Here is a 7,073-nt window from a genome sequence, read left to right on the forward strand (position 1 = left end):
CATGAGATTCGATCTTACAGTTCCAAGTTGTCATGTCAGTGCTGCTGCTGAGAAACCACCTTCCCTGTTGGCACCAGGTAATACATTTTATTGTAGGCGAGTTCTCAGAATTCACTTAACAGATTAGTTGTAAACAGATGCTTGAGACCTTTTCCTATTATGACATTTGTTTGCAGTCAAAAGTTGTATACCAAGCCAGATGCTGATATAAAACAGCAGACTGTATGTTTAGGATTGCTGCTGAAGGTCTTTTTTCACCAGTCTAGAAATGTACAATTTGGTGATTCAAACACAAATTAATAGATTTTTACATACACTTTATACCTTTGTTGCAGATTTTTTATAATAAAAAAGACTATATTGCTAACACCTGTGTCGTTATGTGAAGGTAATAATTGAAATCAATGAACTGCTCAGGGAAACACGGGCTACATTCCTGCCTTCTGGCTGGCCCTGCCTTATTCTGTACTGGTCTGGACCTGGCAAAGTACAGTAATTCTAGCTGCAGCTTGCTATTCTACTTCTTTCAAAAGCCCTCATCCATTTTCCTTTTGTAGTCTGTTTGGTAATTTTGCAGTGAAACTTGCCATGCCAGTTACTAGGAATGGGATAAGACTTGCGTCCAAAGTCATATCAAACACTTTTGCTTTTTTTCCTCTATTTATTTATTGATCTGAATCACTAGTTACAGTATGTCACTAAATCCTTTTAGTCTAATCAGCTCCAGATAAGAATTCAGCAACAGAGGCCAATGTTTGCAGTTATGAGAATAATGCGGTAAAGAGTAAAGGACAAAAGTAATGTGTAAGCATTGTCATAAGAAAAGGAGCAATCAGGAAGTTCATTTTCAGTAAATAAGGGCTGCAGACCTTTACAATGATCTTAACTTTACCTCAAATTTTCCTACAGGCTAGCTTAGTCCCCATTTCTACCAATGAAGAAACTTTGCTTAGATATGATGCAACCGGATAACCCCACAGTAACCCTGCCATTAACTATCTGTTAATTGTGATAAAATGAGGCTGGAGTAGTCCAGGAATTGCAGGCCTTATGAACCATACCCACTCATATCTGCAGGTGATCTTCACCTTCATCTCTTCATTCCTGAGCTGAAAGATCCTTGAGAACAGCTTGCAGCAGGTCCTTCACTGCATTTGGCAACATTCCAGAATCTATGCACTGCACAAAAAATGGTTCTTTGGCTTCCCAACTCCATTAAGCCCCTCTCTACCAAGGTAGCATACCCCTATGCTTTCAAGTAAAGCACTATACTGCAACTATTTACAAATCCAATATAATCTGCAGTATATTATTAAATCAAAAACTATGAAGTTTATTAAATTGTTTAAAAACTAATAAACAATTAAAGTAATAAATATCCATCAAAAATACAGGCAAACTATTACTCATTAGTCCTGATGGCTCCTTAGTTTTGTTTGATAAGGTTTTGTGAAGTTTTATTACATCAAATGTACTTGGAGGAAGAATGGAACAAATGGAATTGTTCCCCTCCCCTGGGAGCTGGCATGGACTGAATGGACGTTGTCTGTGTCATTTTAAACATAAGAAATAAGCGGAAAGTTGTGGTGGTGGTGTTGTGGAAAATAAAGCTTGGAAATTATTATAACAGACATGATACTATTAACATTAAATATAATTACATCAAATTCCTTTATCCAAATTAGTTTAAGCATTAAACAATTATGAAGGATTTAATCTGAATTTCCAGATACCTATAGAGGAAGAAGACAACATTTTGTAGAATTTGAACCAATGTTGCACCATATTGAATTGAAATTGTGGCTACAATTTTGCTGCAATTTGAAAATCAGTCAGGAGCATTTTGAATCCATAAAGAAGTTGCAAAAGTCACATCAAGAAAATAAAGGGAAAAGTCCTTTTCTTTGTACATATACTTCAGTTCTGAGAATCCCACTCATGTATTCTCCTTGAGAATCCCATAACTATTTCTGCTGAGAATCTTGTGACTAGTTTGGTGCTGTAAGTTCTTGACTGACAATTAGATTTTTTAAAAATTGTAGAAAATTGATCTTGCAAACATCCCATGAAAAAATAGTAATTGGCATTTAGTAAGACTGAAAAATGTTTTAAAAAATGTTAAATATATTGTAACATAATCAATATGCCATGAAGTCCAAAGTCCATTATTTTAAATTTGTGAAATTGTGCAAGTCATAAATTTATAACTTTGTGAATTTGTGTAAGTCATAAAGGACTGCTCTGTCAGATCACAATGCAGAATCAGGGCTAGTCATACCTTTCGCTATGCTATACTTATCACTGGCATTAAGTCACAGTCCACCCTCATCTACAAACAGAAATAGGAGGGTGAAGAGATCAGAAATCAGCAACCATCCTCACTGCTTAATGTGTAAGCTACTGTGCAAGATTATCACTAACTTGGACTGGTGATTGGATCAGATCTACAGCAAGATCTCTAATAGCCCAGCATTACTCAAGGATACAAACCTGAGATCCTCACCATCACAGAAGCCAACCTTCAGCCAATTTGTTTCAACCCATGTGACATAAAGCAGATGGCTCACCATCACTTTCTCATGGGCAATTAAGGATAAGCCATAAATGCTGGCTTTTCCTGCACCCCACCCCACCAGATCCTGAAAAATTAATAGATTAAAAAAATGGTCAGATAGTGGGTGGACACTTGCTTAGTTACCTTAGACCACAAGAACCTTTTGACAGAATATTGCATAATTACATGATGGATATTTTCTCCAAAATGGGGGTTGCAAGGGAATCCTCAATTGGATACGATTGGTCTACATGGACATAATTAACACAGACCTGATTAATGGGCAGGAAACAGAAAGTTTCCCATTACATCTGGAGTTAGGCAAGGCAACCCTCTCTCCTCTATCTTGTTTATGTGACTAAGTGAGCTTTTTGAGAAGTCCATCAGGAAGGACGCGGACATAATAGGGATGACGATCCCTAGCATGGAATTGCTCAGGTCAAAGTTTCTTTGCACATGATGATATCAGTGTCTTCTGCTTGGATCCACTCTCAGTCTGAAGAATGACAAGCATCAGCAACCAGATTAAACTTGCCTTGGCAACTGATCCAACTGGAACTTTGTTCACTTCACTGTCAGGTCTGATTACCTGAAGGTGCTGGTTATGTGGATCGGAGGGTCCTGGGCACGCATCAAGAACTGGTTGGAGCATGTACCCACCTCCTGAGCAGCAGTCATCCAAATCATTGCATTGGAAGCGTGAAAACAGACTGTAAACAGAAATGTCATGTATCAACCACTAGAGAAAGGGGGTGGGGAGAGGGGGAAGGAGATATGTGCCCAGTTTAGTCCTCATCTTGACACTACTTTTGTGTGTGGTTGTATTAAGCTAAGCCGTTAACCATGTCAATCAAGGCAGTGATCTGCAAAGAATGTCCTTGTGGCCCTGCAGGTAAAAGAAGTGGTGGATCCTTTCTATTTGTGACCTGAGAAGTTTGTCAAATCCATTTGGCAGAATGCCCCATCACCAAAATTTTCAATTAAGCACCAAGATCCTGTTCGGTTGGTGGTAAGAAGGGACCCTCCTGTCAAATCCTTCATGCATTGTCTCAGCACCACTGCATACTGCCCTTGAGGTGGTTCCAGTGGGGATGAGATTGTCATCCATCTCCTTCTGACGTGTGCATTCAACCGTAAGATCTGGAAAGGGAATGTAGTGGTCATTGACAAGTTACATCCTGTACGGCTGTGAGAAACAGAACTCTATGCTCTAAAACAAAAGCAAAAATGCTGGAAATACTCAGCAGGTCAGGCTGCATCTGTGGGAAAGGAAACAGAGTCAATGTTTCAGAACAGAAAAGCCGAAAGAAGAATTTTCAGAACTCTGTGTTTTATTGGATCTTCCTAGGTATACACATCGAGACAAATATCAACTTGGTGAAAATGCATTTCAGTCTGCCTGAAACCTGCTGGTTGTCCAGTGCAAGGAGCTGTCCACATTCTAATAGTGCAGACTGGCACATTGCAAGGTCCAGGACAAGGTGCACTAAAGAATTCAATTAAGCTTCGTGCAATCACCACAAAAATTCTATGGGAAATGGCTGCAGTTTAAGACCCTTCCATCATTGAGGGGTCAGAGCCTATGTAAAAAATCTCTTGTACTAATTGTTTGTGGAATGTATGTGAAAGAAAAATTGGTGTCAAGTAATGTAATGTTAATCTTGTAAGCAAATTATGTATCTTGTACTCTGGAGGGACACATGGGAAGATACTACATTATATATTTGTAAATTTTAGAAAAAAGGGGCTCTTCATAGGTGTTAATGTTCCTATTTCAAAACTTACATCGCATGATACAGACTGGGAATCAAAACTTTGTTATCCACATGAATTAATTTTGAACACAGCTGTGTTTTTGCTCTCTGGAAGTTTGGAGAAAAGTAAGACAATAATTTTAAATATGTCTATAATAAATTGGACCATCACAGTCAAGATGATTTGCAATTGTCTAGTGCCTTTTATGATCTCAGGTCACCTGAAACCAACACTTTTTTTGCCAGTGTAATCACTATTATGATTCTGTTGTGGTCCTTCATGCTTGCACAGTTCCTTTTTCCCTCAGGATCCCCTCCACAATTGAAGTTCATCATATAAAGCTCCAACATTGTTTTATAGAAGAATTCTACAAACTATTTGGCTCTCCATTTTCAAAGAAATTCAAAATCTGAATGGTACGCTGCACTTCTTTCAAAATGTATAAAACCACAGTTATTTTACTCTTGTTCAACATTCATAAATGTAATGCAAAGGTTATAAAAGAAATGACATTATTCAGCGTAAATTCCATCTGACAAGTAGTGGGAATATCCAACCAGCCAAGCACTCCTGTATCTTCTTTATAGCTGCTCATGTTCATGAAATAACCAGTTGAAAACTTCTGGAATTTCCTCACCTAATATATATACATATACATACATATATATATATATATATATATATATATATATATATATATACACACACACACACACACAGACACACACACACACATATACACACACACACACATATATATATTCACTTGCAAAGATTGAGTACATTTACGTGATTGACTGGATTGTTTTCTCAATGCAATGGGTGCTGATTTTCTTGGCATTTTGATTTTGAATTGCAATTGCACCATAGTAATGTGCCTCACCACAGGTATGTAGAATAGGTAGTCGGTAGGATCACAATGCTAGCCCTGCCAAACTGGGCTGTATAATGTACCTCAAACAATGTGTGAGCCACCCACTGGAAACCTGGTTTAACCAGCACAGAAGTGAATCACTGCCACCCTAATAACCTGCAGGGGAGAGGCTTGAAAGAGGGGCATCTTACACCATCTGCCTCTTATACATCAGAAAAGATCTCAGGATGAGAGGCAAGTGGAATAAGTGGATTAATCATGAACCCAACCTTATTTTCAATCATCTCTAGTGTTGGCCACAGAATCAACAGCAACAGTCTCTCCTCCAAGTTGTTCAACATCCGACAGTATTGCAGGAGAAAGGGAAGTGTGCGAGTGTGTTGTAATATATCTTCCCGTTGCTAGAAATGCATGAATGCTATGAAAGGCAGGTATGAGAGCTGTAATATTGAAAAGTATGAGAGATGGAGTTTTCCCATGTACTCCCCGTCATTGGTCACATTTGTGTGGTTACTAAATTCCTAGGGGCACTACTTTGGTTTTGACCACCTGACCCATCTTTCCACCACCACAATTGCTTCCCAAGGCCCAGGGCATAAAGAACAGTTCTCCTCCTTTCCACCTCGTCAACAACACATTGAGAGCAACACCAGATAATCAGGGTGATTCTGGTCAGCTATGGTTTAATAGATCTTTCCAATCTTTCTATCTAGCACTAGTAACTCTCAAAGTTACACAATATACATTAACCTGAATGCTGAAATGATAATTAGGTGGGGCATGAATGAATTTTAGCTGCAGCCTGCACCAGGTCAAACTTGCATTGGTTATTCAGTCATTACTACTCACTACTCTAGTTCCTCCCTTCAGTAAAAGGAATCTAAAGGTAGACCGTCAAAGTGGAGAAAGACTGCGGGTGAACAACGTACAGAGAGATCTAGTTTTCTTGTGTACGAATTACAAAAAGTTAGCAGGCAGGTAGAGTATGTTTAGGAGGGCAAATGGCACACTGGCATTTATTGAAAGAAGGTTGGAGTTTAAAAAGAGGGAAGTTTTGTTAAAATTGTACAGCATACAACTGAGGCCTCATCTGGAGTACTGTGCACATTTTTGGTCCCCTTATTTAAGGAAGTACAGTGGCGTGCAAAAGTTTGGGCACCCCTGGTCAAAATTTCTGTTACTGTGAATAGCTAGTGAGTAAAAAGATGACCTGATTTCCAAAAGGAATAAAATTAAATATGACACATTTCTTTTTTAAGCAAGATTACTTTTTTATTTCCATCTTTTACAGTTTCAAAATAACAAAAAAAGAAAAGGGCCCGAAGCAAAAGTTTGGGCACCCTGCATGGTCAGTACTTAGTAACACCCCCTCTGGCAAGTATCACAGCTTGTAAATGCTTTCTGTAGCCAGCTAAGAGTCTTTCAATTCTTGTTTGGGAGATTCTTGTCCATTCTTCCTTGCAAAAGTCTTCTAGTTCTGTGAGATTCATGGGCCGTCCTGCATGCACTGCTCTTTTGAGGTCCATTCACAGATTTTCGATGATGTTTAGGTCAGGGGACTGTGAGGGCCATGGCAAAACCTTCAGCTTGTGCCTCTTGAGGTAGTCCATTGTGGATTTTGAGGTGTGTTTAGGATCATTATCCTGTTGTAGAAGCCATCCCCTTTTCATCTTCAGCATTTTTACAGACGGTGTGATGTTTGCTTCCAGAATCTGCTGGTATTTAATTGAATTCATTCTTCCCTCTACCAGTGAAATGTTCCCCGTGCCACTGGCTGCAACACAAGCCCAAAGCATGATTGATCCACCCCCGTGCTTAACAGTTGGAGCGGTGTTCTTTTCATGAAATTCTGCACCCTTTTTTTTCCAAACATACCTTTGCTCATTGCAG

Source organism: Pristis pectinata, chromosome 8 (assembly GCF_009764475.1).
Source record: "Pristis pectinata isolate sPriPec2 chromosome 8, sPriPec2.1.pri, whole genome shotgun sequence".
Classification (NCBI taxonomy): Eukaryota; Metazoa; Chordata; class Chondrichthyes; order Rhinopristiformes; family Pristidae; genus Pristis; species Pristis pectinata.